The sequence below is a fragment of the Gekko japonicus genome, unplaced genomic scaffold (assembly GCF_001447785.1).
Source record: "Gekko japonicus isolate JY-2015 unplaced genomic scaffold, Gekko_japonicus_V1.1 scaffold986, whole genome shotgun sequence".
NCBI lineage: Eukaryota > Metazoa > Chordata > Lepidosauria > Squamata > Gekkonidae > Gekko > Gekko japonicus.
The window spans coordinates 247,217-262,203 of record NW_015164700.1 but is presented as its reverse complement, the minus strand read 5'-3'; positions in this window follow the sequence as shown (position 1 = coordinate 262,203).

The window sequence follows — 14,987 nt, the reverse complement described above, 5'->3', positions numbered from 1 at the left end:
TGGTTCAACTACTATTTTTAATCAGGGGGTATATAGAAATATTGATATCTAAATGTCTCCTGCATTCTCCTGCTCTGTCTTTTGGTAACAGGCTGTGCCTTATTTCCTGTTACAAGCCAAATGGTAGGCCCCATGGCCTCAATTGCATGCCATAAACCACACATTCTTCACACTTCCATGCTGGAAACTAGGCCAGCATGCCAGAAGCTCACGTAGCCGATGGAGAAGCTGGAGTGGGGGGCCATGTGACTGCAGGCATGGTTTCCAAACTTCCAGCCTATCCCCAGTTGTACCCATGACAGCTAACAAATTGGACACACCTATGTCCACTCCAATTGGCTGATGGCCACAGCTGATTGAGACTGAAATTGGGCTATATCTGTTCAGACCCAATGAGAGAGACTCTCTCTGTCCCTTGCTCTTGTTCTGCTCTTGCTTCTTGGTCTCCTGTTGTTGCCTGTTTATTGCACATGGACATGTGCTCTCTGGAAGAGACAAATGACTGCTTTGTGCCTTAGAGTGCATGGAGGGCAAGGATGGGCTTTCCCTTCAAAATACCTGGAAGGATGGGCTATCCCTTCAAAATTCCTTTGTACCTAAATGAACTGTATCCTTTGGACACACTTGGAACATGGACCCTGCACTGGTAATTATGCATATCTCTAATGTGTAGTTAAGGCAAACTGCCTTAGGTTTCTTATTTTGTAATCTCTTAGTCTGTGCTAAACTCTGAACTGAATAAAATAGTATTCTTGCTCTAACTGGTCTTTGATGTTGTAGCTGGGATTCCAAGTCTCTTTCCCGTGCCTACCTGGCCACACACTACCATTGAGCATTAAGTGTACATCTCTGGGAATGAGGTGCTAATGTGTTGAGCCCTAGATACCAGCTGAGAAATCTGAATCTCTGCTCTGAGCTGGAGGGGATTATAGAATACTGAGAGATTCTGGTGGCTTATTGTTCTGAAATCCAGAGAGGGTAGCTTACCTCTCTGGGTTGTTGTTAATGTATTGTAAAAGTATAGGATGCCCTCTCCTCCCTGGACAGGCTTGAGGACAGAAACCTATACAGGGGGGTAGATTCCAGCTTCAGAATTACAGAGCATTGCAGAGTTCGAAAGGCACTACAACTGCAGAAAACATATTCTTGAAGGTGTGTAAATCAGTGGAAAATCTTGAAAAGCATCACAACTGATGGTGCAAGAAATATCGTGGGAAGTAAAACTGGTGTGGCTGCAAGAATCAATGAAGAGATATTGAAATTAAATGGTACACATCCCATGCAATTTCACTCCATCAGGTATCAGCAAGTGTAGTAAGATTCTTCAGTGGGAAAGTGCGATGCATATTGTTGTATCCAGCATTAATTATATCAGGTATCATGGCCTTACTCATCATCAGTTGCAGAATTTTCTTTCAGAGATGGATGTAGAATACGGAGATGCATTGTACCATGCAGAAGTCAGGTGTCTTAGCAGGGGCAAAGTCCTCAAACCTTTTTCAGTCTTCATCATGAGAAGGAGAAAGGAAAAGGTCAAGAAGTACTTTCTAACATGGATGGCTTTTTGATTTTGCTTTCTTAACTGATATCACAGAGCATCTGAACACATTGAATCTACAGTTGCAGGGGAAAGGAAAGCTAGTGTGACGTGTACTCTGAACTGAAAGCTTTTGAAGCACGACTAAACATTTTTGTGGAGCATGTTAGTGAAGGTAACTTCAAACTTTTCATGCTGCAGCGGACTAAAATTTAAGAAGGATAGGAATTTACAATTCCGTGTTGAAAGACACATCAAAGCACTGAACCTACTGCAGATGGAATTCCAGAACAGATTCACTGATTGCCATAAGCATGGAAAGGAAATAAGAATGTTTCAGAATCCATTTGAAGTAGTACCAGAAGAAGCAAGTAACTTTTTCCAGGTGGAACTAATTGATTTGCAAGTCAGTGATCATCTCAGAGACGTTTACAAAGAAAATAGTCTGTTAGATTTCTATTGTGGTCTACCTGGTATATTTATCAACCTAAAGAAATTTGCTGCAGCCATGATCATAATCTGTGGCACCACGTGCATCTGTGAACAAACTTTTCCAAGATGAAATTTGTGAAATCCAAGCGTAGGTCAAGACTTACAGATGAATATTTACATGACATTTTAAGGGTATGTGTCACAAACTTTGACTTGGACATTGATGCACTGGCTAACAGAAAACAGCCACAAAAATCACATTGATTAGGTAAGCATTTGTAGCTGGATCAAAGGTTTCCACAGTAAAATATTGTTCCAAAATGGATTGTGTTCAAGTTAACATTTCTTCATTGACCTCTTAATGTTTACTTTTGATCTAAATAGATAGGTTAATAGTTTTGTTGCATTTTGATTTAAGTTGTGGCCCTCTTTAGGTTTTGGGTGCTCTAATGTGGCCCCCATGTGCCAGAAGGTTGGGGGCCCTTGATCTAAGGAATAATTTGGGGGAAATCATGTGGGTGTAAAATGTACAGGATAGTATGTGAATTCTTGTTAAGTGGCCACATAAGATTCCCAAGAGGCACAATGGCAATCTCTGCTGCTGTCCGTATATACTGGGTGAAGGTCTCTTGATAGCCCACCAGACCAAAACATGAACATGGAACAGGCTGAAAGGAGAATGTCAGAGCCTTGAAAGCACATATTCACAACTGCAGGATGTATATGCCAGCATGATGACTGTCACTGAGTGTGCAGGTGCAAAAGCAGCACATGCTCCTGAAATGTTGATTTTCAACAATGCATGACCTGCCCGTGATGACCACAGGGCATGTATAATCCAAGCAAACCAGTAAACTGTGACTTTGTATTGGCAGTGGGTATTTAGCCAGCCACCAGCGCAGATGCAAAAGCTCTCAAGTGCCTACTTATTTTGGAGCATAAACAAATTACTGGTGAAATCCTATGGGGTGCTCGAGTTGAAATAAATTGGGCATTGTGGACAGGATAAGTTTGTTTCTGAATGTCTTTTTTTGCACAAAATTTTTAAAAATCAAAAAAATCAAAGCCCTTTTAGTCCAGGGCAAAACACAGTTGCCTCTTTTGGGCCCCGGCCAGACGTGCTGGAAAATGCGTGATGTGGTCCATGGGGTTGCGAAGAGTTGGACTTGACTGTGCGACTGAACAACAAAAAAGTAGGACGGTATGTGTGTAAAGTGCCATCCAGTTTAGGGTTGCCAGGTCTCACCAATGGGGGGCTCCTGGCTCCTCTCCGAGAGTCTTCTGCTGTACGCACTTCTTTTTCATAAAAAAGAAGCCCTGGCCCATAAGAACATAAGAGAAGCCAATGTTGGATCAGGCCAATGGCCTATCCAGTCCAACACTCTCACACAGTGGCCAAAAATACCAGGTGCCATCAGGAGGTCCACCAGTGGGGCCAGGACATTAGAAGCCCTCCCACTGTTGACCCCCCCCTAGCACCAAGAAGACAGTGCATCACTTGTCCCAGACTGAGAGTTCCTATCTATACCTTGTGGCTACTGATGGACCTCTGCTCCATATGCTTATCCAATTCCCTCTTGAAGCCGTCCAGGCTTGTAGCCGCCACCAACTCCTGTGGCAGTGAATTCCATGTGTTAATAATCACTCTTCGGGTGTACTTCCTTTTATCTGTTCTAACCCGACTGCTCAGCAATTTCATTGAGTGCCCACGAGTTCTTGTATTGTGAGAAAGGGAGAAAAGTACCTCTTTCTCTACCTGCCCTATCCCGTGCATAATCTTGTAAACCTCAATCATGTCACCCGTCAGTCATTACTCCAAGCTAAAGAGCCCCAGGCGCTTTAACCTTTCTTCATAGGGAAAGTGTTCCAACCCTTTTATCATTCTAGTTGCCCTTTTCTGCACTTTTATATAATAATATCCCTTTTGAAGGGTGGTGACCAGAACTGTACACAGTATTCCAAATGAGGTCTCACCATTGATTGTCCACATGTTTGTTCACTCCCTCAAAGAACACTAACGGGTAGGTGAGACAAGATCTTCCCTTACAGAACCCATGCTCAGTTGGCCTCAATAGGTTTTGTTCATCTATGTGCCTACTAATTCTTTCCTTAATAACAGTTTTCACCAATTAACCTGGTATCGACGTCAGACTGACTGGCCTGTAATTTCCCAGATCTCCTCTGGAACCCTTTTTAAAGATGGGAGTGACATTAGCTACCTTCCAGTCCTCAGGAATGGAAGCAAATTATGATGAAAGATTGGGTATTTTTGTCAGGAGATCCACAAGTTCACATTTGAGTTCTTCCAGAACTCTTGGATATATGCCATCTGGGCCTGGTGATTTATCAGTTGTTAAGTTGTCTGTCAGTCATAGGACCTCCTCTCTTGCCACCTCCATCTGACTCAGGTCTTTCAACACCCCTCCTGAAATCAGCGATTCTGGAGTGGACAAGGAATCCAGGCCAAATCCAGGCTCCTGTATTTCCCCACTATGAACTAGATTACAAATAAAACTGCTTTCATCTGTCTCCAAAGTGAAACTTGCAAGGGGTGTGTGTGTGTGTGTGTGTGTGTATGTGTGTGTGTGTAACTAAATTCTGCCTTCAAATGCTGGAGCTGGACTTCTCATTTCCTTCCCTCCCTTTTCAGCCCTTTAAAAAGGCGTTCTTCCTTTCCCAGCTGAACCGTGCTGTGTCATTACAGAGCAGCTCAGCAGCTATGGGGAGGGGTGGGCTTCAAGCTACTGGGGGATCCACAACAATTGCCATTGCATCTTTATATGCTTTTGCACAGATGTGATGGAGAAAAAAGAAGGAGCAATGGGTGGCAGCAGCAGCAGCAAGCACAGTGGAGACAGGAGTGTGTGGACATCTCCTTCCATTCCATCCCAGCCGGCTGCAGCCACAATGGAGGTTCATTCTTGTACCCCCAGGCAGAAGCAGGTTGTATCTCTGGCCAGCTCTTGTCTCGGAACACTAAGTGGCTACTGTAGTAGGTTTTAGATTAAGCAAGATCTTAGCCTCCCATTGAATATTTTAAAGTTTATATTGTGAAAACGCCCACAGCATATTTACTTATTGATTTATGTTATTTATAGCCCACCTTTCTCATTGAGACTCAGGGTGGATTACACAGTGTGAGTCAATGCAAGGACTCCAGAGCATGATGGAAGACAGGAGGGCCTGGCGTGATGTGGTCCATGGGGTTGCGAAGAGTCGGACTTGACTGTGCGACTGAACAACAAAAAAGTAGGACGGTATGTGTGTAAAGTGCCATCCAGTTTAGGGTTGCCAGGTCTCACCAATGGGGGGCTCCTGGCTCCTCTCCGAGAGTCTTCTGCTGTACGCATGAAGCATGTGCTGTGTGATGATGTCACCAGTAGTGATGTCATCATGCTAGGGGTGATGCGTGATGACACTAGCATTCGGGGCAGAAACTCTATGGTAACCATAGAGTTCCCCTGAATGCCAGAGCATCACCATGCCATGCCCCCAGCATGGTGACGTCACTTCTGGTGACGTCATTGCATCAGCAGTGTCTCTGCGGGACGCTGCTGGTTGTGGGTGGGGCTTCCCCTGAGGTGAATTGGGGACCTGAAATCAGGGGATCCTCTGGCCCACTGGGGGATGGCAACCCTAATTAAGTTGCAGCCAATTTATGGTTACCCCCTAGGGACATTCAGAGGTGGTTTGCGATTGCCTGCCTGTGTGTAGACTTACTTGGTGGTCTCCTATCCAAGTGCTAACCAAGGCCGACTCTGTTTAGCTTTTGAGATCTGATGACATCCGGCTAGCTTCAACCATGCAGGCATAGTAAGACTATGACTAAGATTACAGATACCTAGTTTTCTTTCAGTTGGTCAAAATGACTGCACAACTATTAGCACAGGACACACAAGAACACTTGCATAAGCAAAGGAATGTTCCTTTATGTGTATTTTCCTTTTATAATCATCCACTGAATTTATAGGAGGTATATACCTAAGACACAAATCTCTTGATTTAAAAGTTATGTCTCCGGTTGACCTGTGCTGATAACTCTCCAGTTGTTAAGAAGAAGCATAACCAGTGCTCTTAAAATACATTGCTTATTTGCAAAGCAAGGGTGAAAGTAACTTAAATTTCCTATTGGTATTATCTTTTGGGGGGACTCCAAGCAGAAGATGGGAGGTACCACTTTATCCACTTTTTGAGTGGTGCTTTTATTTGTCTGTGCCAGCATAGTTTTGTGCCCATTACAAAGTAACCCTTTCTGAATCTAAAATAATGCTTTTAGGTTGCCCTAAATCCTTTTGGGAGCTGCGGTGGCTCAAGTGGTTAAGACGCTGAACTGCAGGCCGTGGAAGGTCGGTAGTTCAGCAGTTCGAGACCCGAGCGTGACGCATGACAGAGTGAGCTCCTGTCTCTAGTTCCAGCTCCTGCCAACCTAGCAGTTCGAAAGCAAGAAATTGCAAGTAGATCAATAGGTACCACTTTGGTGGGAAGGTAACAGTGTTCCGTGTGCCTTGGTGTTTAGTCATGCTGGCCACATGACCACGGAAATGTCTTCAGACAGCGCTGGCTCTTCGGCTTTGAAACGGAGATGAGCACCGCAACCCTAGAGTCGGATTCAACTGGCTTTCAAGCAAGGGAACCTTAACCTTTACCTTAAATCCTTTTGCCCCCAAATTCCCCTATAATCTGATATGACACCACCCACAAATGACAACCCATCCTTAGGTCAAAGAAGTGTGTGTGTGTGTGTGTGTGTGTGTATTCCATCACGGAATCTGAGAGAGGCATTCCACTTCCTTTTCTGCTGTGCTTTACTGCTAATGGGTTGGATGCTATGAGCTGTGAACAGAAAGATTTCATGAAATGATATCTTCCCCTTCTTCTTTCCTCCCAGGGGCAGCCCATCCTCTAGGCAACCTAAGACAACTGCTTAGGGTCACCAGTGGTGGAGGGCAAGGGCAGATTAACCATTCAGTAGACTAAGCAGGTGCTTAGGGCACCAGGGCCAAAGGGGGCACCACAAAGTTGGGGAAAGGGTGAAAAGCTTAGTTTGTACAGTATATTGTGTTATCCTAGGAATACATTTCTGTACTGCTGCAACCTGCATTGTATACCTGGTCAGACAGGTCAACAACCAGGGCTATTTTGGGGCAGGAACGCACAGGAACGGAGTTCCGGCTGGCTCCCGAGTTGGCCACACCCAGCAGGAACTCATTAGCATAATAGGCCACGCCCAACAGCAGAAGCTCATTCGGATTGGCTACATTAGGGGTGTGTGGCCTAACATGCAAAGGAGTTCCTGCTACAAAAAAAAGCCCAGGGTTTTGACAACGAAGTAAACAGAATAAGAGGCAAAAGGTGGGTGTGGTTGGATGACCCCACTTCTGGTAACATGGGGGTGCGGCTTAATATGCTAATGAGCGTTGCAGTCAGGGTGTGGCCTAATATGCTAATGAGTTTCTGTTGATGGGTGTGGCCTATTATGCTAATGAGTTCCTGCTGGACTTTTTCTACAAAAAAAGCCCTGTCAACAACTAAAATGGACTGGGGGTCAGTGTGGAAAGGAGGGGGGCACCAAGACTGGTCAGTGCTGAGGGCACCAGTGAGCCTTCATTCACCCCAGTGGAGGGGCAGCAACCAGCCCTGTCACCTGCTTATTCACCCATGGAATTGGGGTCTGCCCTGGGAGGTGCTTCAGCCCCAGTGCTCCCTCCTTCTCTCCCTCTGTCATTGTCCCATCCTTCCCTTCTCCATTCCTTGCCTCCTTCACTGAAGGGAGGAGGTGAGCACCGTCTTCCCACCTCCACACAGCCTGGCAGGGAACGATGAGAGCAGGTGCTGCTGCACAGGGCTCCCAAGTACTTACCTTCGGCGGGGGATATATAGTTCTTCGTGGGACCATTCCCGTGGGGAAAACACAGGCGCTGCACTATTCCGTCGCCCAGACATGACGTAGGCACGTAGCCAGGCGACACTCTAGCAATGGGACTGGAAACTCTATGGTACCATCGAGTTTCCAGTCCCATTACCAGAGCGTCACCCAGCTACGTGCCTACGTCATGTCTGGGCGACGGAATAGTGCAGCGCCTGTGTTACAAGCAAGAATCTTCCGGCGGGGAAGCATGTGTCCCCCGCTGGTTCGTAGGTAGGTACTTGGCAACCCTACTGCTGCACCCCACCGCTGCGCCTCACCCAGCTGCCAGGGAACAAGGAGGAGGACAAGCAGTGTCCTTTAGCTGTGTTCCGGGGAGGGGGGGGAGAGGGCAGGTACAGTTTTCCACCTCCTCACAGTGTGCATGTGGGGTCAGCTTGGGTGCCCAAGCCCAGAGCTCCCCAGATCCTAAGGGCCTAGTTTCCTCCTGAAGCATGTTGGGTCCTGGTCCATAACAGCTGCACCTAAGGCAACGTGCCAGGAACTCTCCAGGAATCGAAGGGGTGCAGTTCAATGTATGTGTGAATGCACACATTGCCCCTCTGTATGTGTGTGCCTGGGGAATTCAGTTGATCCCGTTCCCTCTGGCTGTTTCCCAGGATTCCCTAGCCCCCAAGAGCAGCTTTTCAAGAGGTGCCGGGCGAAATGGGAGAGACCTCTTCCGTGACCTCTTCCCACGGACAGTTAGAGCCAACCCAACTTTATAGAAGTAGCTGGTGTAAACTTGTGGCTGCATTTCAAATTCCGTCCATTTCTTGAAGCCAAGTTTCCAGTCAAAACAACTCCCCCAGCATCTTCCCGACCTATGAAGAGGCGCTCAGAGGATTATGGCTCTGATCTCATTTTTTCTGTTCCTCACTTTGTTGGATCCAGGGGTCATTTCGTAGAAAAAGAGGCACAGGAGCTCATTAGCATAATTTATTAGCATAACTTATTTGCATATGCCACACTCCCTGACATCACCGGAAGTGTGTCTGAAGGCAACGCCCACCGCTCAGGCTCCACTGGACTGTTTTGGATTGCTAGCTATTGGGGGTTGGGGAACGTGCAGATCCGCCCTCATAGAGGAGGGAGAGCTTGTACCTGAAGGTATGGCGGGGGGGCTCTGCAACTTACCTGGCTGCTTCTTGTAGCTCATGGCCCAACTGAGGGCTGCTGGGAGCAGGGGGTGGGGCTTGTTGCATGTGCCCACCCCCTGAGCTCCTTACTGCCGGAGCTCCGCTCCTGTGCAGTCCTGCAGGAAATGACCCCTGGTTGGATCTATTTCTAATTCACATAAGAAGAAGCCAGTGTTGACTGTCCAGTTTGTGTGTGCTTACCCCCTCTTATTTTAATTCATCGTAACCTCCTTAGCAATGTTGCACATTTTCTGTCACATTTGTATGCTTCTTGAAGAAACTATTACCTTTTCATCCATTAGATGCACAGTAAGCACTAATCTTGCCCCGGTCTACAAGATTTTGATCTCATTTTATGATGTATGGGGACATTCTTCAATGGCACCGAAAAATCAAAGCGAGTAGGAAATTGATTTCTTTTCAGCACAAAAAGGGGCAAACTGAACTGTGCCCTCTTTGTTGCATCCTAATAATCAAGTGTTTATATACTACACTTGATCTTAGCCATAAGGCCGAGAAGCATAATAATAATTGGAGCAGTTTGAAATGGTGGAGAACTACATACTACAAGCAGGTTTGCTGTGTTGTTACTGGCCAGGGGTCCCAATACTTGGGTCAAAAGTTAAATGAATGAATCGCTAGTCATCATCTTTATATGAGCCCTACTGTGTAACAGTACTGTGTACTGAAGCTGAAGCTCAAATACTTTGGCCACCCAATGAGAAGGGAGCACTCACTGGAGAAGACCCTGATGCTGGGAAAGATTGAAGGTAAAAGAAGACGGGGACGGCAAAGAATGAGATGGTTAGAAGAAGAAGAAGAAGAAGAAGAAGAAGAAGAAGAAGAAGAAGAAGAAGAGATTGGATTTATACCCCGCCCTTCACTACCATGTCTCAGAGCGGCTTACAAACTCCTTTCCCTTCCCCTCCCCACAACAGACACCCTGTGAGGTGGGGGGGGCTGAGCGAGCTCTGACACAAACTGCTCTTTTTCAAGGACAGCTGTGCCAGAGCTTGTGACTGACCCAAGGTCACATCAGCAGGTGCAAGTGGAGGAGTGGGGAATCAAACCCGGTTCTCCCAGATTAGAGTCTGCACACTTAACCACTACACCAAACTGGTGTTATCGAGGCAACTAACATGAAATTGAGCACGCTCCGGAGGACAACAGAGGACAGGAGGGCCTGGCGTGATGTGGTCCATGGGGTCGTCGTGAAGAGTTGGACTTGACTGTGCGAATGAACAACGACTGTGTACCAAAGGGTGGGTTACAAATCTGATTTAATATATATTTAATAAATATCACATATTAATAAACATATAAAGGTGCGACCTTTGTATGGTGCTCCATCTGGCTCGTCTGTCAGTCAGTCACAGCCTCTCAGCCTAATCTGCCTCACAGGGTTGTTGTGAGGATAAAATGGAAGAGGGGAGGACACTGCAAGCCACTTCGGGATCTCACTGGGGAGAAAGGCTGGGTCTAAATGAGATAGATACAAAAAATAAGTCTTCCAGCTGGCGGTGGCTCTGAGACCTCCCTGAGAGGGACCTAAGAAGACCCTCTAGCTGGAGACACCAGGGACTCGGCCAGGGGCTGTTTCCACACAGAACTCTTGCTCTGTCCCCCCCTTCAGGTTTTTTTTTGGGGGGCATCATTGTGCAGCTGTCCTCCTTCCGGGGTCTGTTGCGTTCCTCTCTGCAGTCCCCCCAAACCTGCATGAATGTGGGCTTTCCTTAAAAATTGTACTCAAAGGTTAAATCTGCATTTGTCTTCCCCACCGGTGTCCCAGCCTTCTGACACCCTCTTTAAAAAAGCTGGCTACATTTGGCGTCGTTTTCACACCTCAGCAGTGTTAGCATACTTTTGCACCTCCGCATATGTTCATCGCCCTTTCGTGGCGGCTCCACTGTCATTGCGCCTCCCCACTGCTTTAAAAGAATCTTCTCCAAACAACATTCAAACATGCATAGAGAAAGACGGCGTCGCAGCAGCACGAAACTGATTTTAAAAATGCAAATGCAGATTCGACCAAAGAGGGCTTGGGGAGAGTCTGGATGTCTGGTGGATTTCTGCACCCCCTCCCACTCACTATTACAAAAAAAAATAAGTAGTGGATCTATATTTCTATAGCGTCCTTCACTATCATGATGTACCCCAAACCAGTGAAAATGGCAAAAAGCCCACTGGAGGTGAGGGTAACAAATGGTGGGTGGGATGAGAAAGTGGCTCCTTTGCCACTGAAAAGGCCTTTGCTTTCTCGATGACACTGAAAGCCAAGTGGGGACTCTCCCCCTGTAGAAGCAACATAGAACTTTCATGCTGCATAGCATGTGCTCTACCCAGGATTTTTTTTTTGTAGAAAAAGCCCAGCAGGAACTCATTAGCATAATAGGCCACACCCAGCAGCAGAAACCCATTAGCATATTGGGCCACACCCCATGCCTTCCCTTGGCTGGGGCACCCAGGCAAGCCCCTCCCCCTTGAAGGGAAGGGAAGGCAGTTTAAACTGCCGGCCCTTGGACAGGCCGGGGAAGACACGCCCCCCTCTGGCCCGCCCACCTCAGAGTCACTGAGGGGGCTTTTTATTGCTCTCCAGGTCTTCCCTCTGTAGCCACACACGCTGAGGTTTTGGCTGTAGTGGGCGTGGCCAACTCTGAAGCCAGCCGGGACTCCGTTCCTGTGCGTTCCTGCCCAAAAATAGCCCTGGCTCTACCACAGCCCTAAACTAGTGTCACTGCAGAATGCCAGCACTGCGACATGCAACAGCACCATCATGAATAATCAGTCTCTTAGAACAAGGAACAACCAATACTGATTAAAATACAAAAACATGTCCTGCACTGGCACATACCCTTGGACAGACAGGCTGTAAAACAGCTGTGCTTCGGAATGAACATTTGTTGCTTGATGGCGGCAACATTTTGCATGTGCGCATGGGGCCATCACAGATCGGATGCCACATCTAGAGCTTCTGCCTCACTTCTGATAGATTTAAACTGCCAGCCATCTAGTGCAAGGCAGGGCAATTGTGAAATGATGTGCACACATGGGGAACCAGCAGGAAGATTTCCAGTCTTCAGATCAAGCAGGCAACTGTGCGGCTTCCTGACCCCCAGAAGGAAGAACCTGGGCTTCCTCTTCATCCTGCCTCTGCATTCGAGCACATACCCTCCGGTTTGCAGAGCTCGGCATCAACAGGATTTGACCCGCTAAAGAAGACACCTTTGATGCTAACATGCTCCCCAGCTACATGCCACTATGACAACTCCCTCAGACAGCACATTAGTGAGCCTCACAGGCAATGTGAAAGAGTAGGGGAAAGCAGGAAACACACATCTTCCTCCTTTCCCCAGGCATTAGATCCAAATAAGAGCTGAGGGCAGATCTAGACATTACTTTGGCAAATGAGTGTTCTTCTGGGACACAGGAATCCGTTGCAAGGCAGATTTTGGGGTGGGGTGGATTTTGAGTGGAGAAATGCTCATTTTTTATCCTCTCAAAAAAAAGTTCCACAACTCCCCCCCCCCTTTTTGCAGGTTTCCAGCTATTTTATTTTTGCATTTTTATCTTGATGAAGTGTTCTGGAGAATTCAAAAGCTTGCATACTGTTCTGTGTTACTTGGGTTGGTCTTAATAAAAAGTAATAACTTAAAAATTTTTTTGACCAACATGTCTACCTGGAATTTCTGTCTTTTCTTGTGTATGGAAGTCACAAACACCCTGTTTCATGTACCACTGTCGATTTAATTACTGCCAGCAACTACTTTCTTCTGTGAACACATGGGGCTGCCTTGTGCCAAGTAAGATCAGAGATCTATCAGGGTCAGTATTGTCTGTTCGGACTGGTAGTGACTCTCCAGAATCTTAGGCAGAGGTCTCATGGAGGTGCCAGGGATTGAACCTGGGACCGTCTGCATGCCAGGCAGATGCACTACCCCTGAGCCACAGCCCCTCCCCATTCTTGCATAGGAGTATACATTTTCAGCAGAAGCTGACAGTAATAGAAATACACCACTGATGTGGTTCCTAGGGCTGTTGTTGTGAGGCCCGTGAAATGGATAGTCTTGCACTTATTCTACAACACAGAGTTGCCCACAGCAGGTGGGAGCTCTGGGTTTAAATGTTACCTCTGCTAGAGACTTATTGAGTGGCCTTGGGCAAGTCGCTAGCTCTGGCCCGAGTTCCCCAATTGTAAAATAGGGATGATTGTGTATTTATCTTACCGGGCTGTTGTGAGAGCTGCAAATTTAAAATAGTCGAGCAGTTGGCAAATGGGTCAAAGAGATGACTGCACATCCCTTTCTCTTCTCTTCAGCATCAGGTGCATATTTGGAGCTGCTTCTAGTGAGCAATTCTGCAAACAGAATGAACCCCACCACCAGGTGTGTGACATGGAGCAGGGATCCTTAATAGCCCCAGTGTTTCTTCTCTTTCTCTACCCCCCCCCCAATCAACAGCAGGGATTGCTTTGCTTGGGGGCGGGTGATGGGAAGAGAGTTGTACTAATAGCCCTGACATTTGTCAAGACACTGGAAGACTTCAGTCAGTGAACATTTACATTGTACTCACTGCTGAATATGTCACGTTCCAGAACGTTAATGCTGGTTGTGAGGAAGTTGTTGGCTGTGTCAAGAAGAAATATTGGGGTTGGGTTCCCCCCCCATGGTATACCATTTGGAAAGAGGACTGGCTCCCACGATCATTTTTGCCAACAACTGTTGTCCACAGGATCCTCCTTAATCACGGAGGCCATCAACAGAAGGGCAGGAAGGAGCCAGACCCCCCATCCATCTTGTCTGGATCTGCCTCAGCTGAGAACCTCCTGCTCAGGGACCTTTTATTTTTGGTGGGATATTTTAATTGTCATTTGTGAAGGTTTTCAACTCCTGCCAGTCGGTCTGGAAACCAGTGTTGTCTGAAAAGCAGGATAAAAAACAATGGAAAAGGCGAGTGAGTGAATGAATGAATGGACACATGAATGAATGAAATCCTCTCTAGCACATGTGACATTGGATGGAGGAACACACTGTGGGCACCTGAGAGTAGCACTTTAGAGACAAGCAGCATTGATGCCAGCATAAGGTTTCCTGAGACATAGGCCGTATCGGCATTTGCATTTTAAAATCATTTTTGTGATGCTGGTCTTTCTCTATGCTTGTTTGAATGTTGTTTGGAGAAGATTCTTTTAAAGCAGTGCGGAGGTGCCATGACAGCGGAGCCGCCCCGAAAGGACGATACACATGTGGACTTGCAAAAGTATGCTAGCACGCTTGAGGTGTGAAAACGACACCAACTGTAGACAGCTTTTTTGAAGAGGGAGTCAGAAGGCTGGGACACCGGTGGGGAAGACAAATGCAGATTTTGCCAGAGGGCACACCATGGAATGCCAGGTCTGTTTCTCTTGCGCACTTGCACAGGCGAACGGTCCCTCGCGGACAGCGGCTCTTTCCTATCCCCCCAAACCCAATGCTTTTCAGTGGTGACATTTCACACATTCCAGAGGACAACCACGGCTTTTCTTGCGGCCATCTGTCCAAAACCCCAGCCGTGCAGTGTTATGCACCAATCAGCCACCCCGTTGTGAGCCCGTGGTTAACTTGGCAGCAATTTCTGGACGGCATCGACCCTTAAGTCAGAGCGGCAGAGCTTGTGGAAAGGGTCGCCGAGCCGCGGACGTCCCAGTTCAGACGAGACGTTCTTCACACAGCCACACACCGGCGGGGGGTGATGATGGGGGTGGGATCCGATCAAATAAGGGCGCGGGTAGGGGGACACGGCAGGGGGGCTGGTCCTCCTCCTGCGCTCCGGCAGGTACTCGCAAGATCCCGAACCGTCTCCTTTCCCGGTCATCTGGAAAAAAGCAACGGCGGAAGGAGGCTGGCTGTCCGCTGGGCAGGCTCGGAGGCATCGCTTCCTTTTGACGGCGCCACTTGGCTGCCGTCCGATCCGCATGTCCCGGGGGTGGTGTGTGTGG